The sequence below is a fragment of the Orycteropus afer genome, unplaced genomic scaffold (assembly GCF_000298275.1).
Source record: "Orycteropus afer afer isolate SDZICR_OR568_19922 unplaced genomic scaffold, OryAfe1.0 scaffold00546, whole genome shotgun sequence".
Lineage (NCBI taxonomy): Eukaryota > Metazoa > Chordata > Mammalia > Tubulidentata > Orycteropodidae > Orycteropus > Orycteropus afer.
In genome coordinates, this window is record NW_006922133.1 from 1,734,144 (window position 1) to 1,735,144 (window position 1,001).

Genomic DNA, 1,001 nt, shown 5'->3' on the forward strand with positions numbered 1-1,001 from the left:
AATCAGAAGTGAATTATTAATATATATATATATTTAAATTTATTTTGTTGTTGTTGAGGATATACACAGCAAAATATACACCAGTTAAACATTTTCTACATGCAACATTTAGTGATATTGATTATATTCTTTGAGTTGAACGACCATTCTCACCCTCCTTTTCTGAATTGTTCCTCCCCCCTTAACATAAATTCACTATCCCCTAGGATTCCTAGCTAATCTTTCAAATTACTAGTGTCAATTTGATCCCATATGGATAGTTCTTAAAAGAGCATAATGCTCAAGGCAGACTTTTTTTTTTTTTTTTACTAATTAAGGTAAACTGGCCTTTGGTTTTAGGAAGGCTATAGGGGAAAGATTGTTTCAAGGGTTCATCCAACCTTTATGGCTCCAGGAAATCTGGATTCCATGAGAAATTGAAATTCTGTTCTGCATTTTCCCCCTTTTGATCAGGATTCGTCTATAGAATCTTTGATCAAAATCTTCAGTAATGGTAGCTGGGCACCATCCAGTTCTGGTCTTATGGCCATGTCTTCCTTCTTTTCTGACATTCCCTCTTCCTCTGTTGTTCCAGGCCATTAGAGACCAATTGTTTCTTGCATGGCTGCTTGCAAGCTTTTAAGACCCCAGACACTAAGCAGTAAACTAGGAGGTAGAACAGAATCACTAAGCTTGTTATTAGGCTAATTAACTGGGATGTCCCATGTAACCAAGATCCTAAACCTGCAAACCAGGAAACCAAATCCCATGAGGTTTTTGGTTATACATAAGTAGCCTCAGCAGCTACTGTATTTTCACTCAAATAACCCTGGAGGGGGAAGCAGTGCAGAACAGAATTTCAGTTTCTCATGGAATCTAGATTCCTGGAGCCGTGAAGATGGAATGAACCCCTAAAACAATCTTCAAATTTCAAACCAAAAATATCCCCTATAGTCTTCCTAAAACCAATGAGTAGTTTAGCTTAACTAGTAAAAAATGCCTGCCTTAAACATTATTCTTTA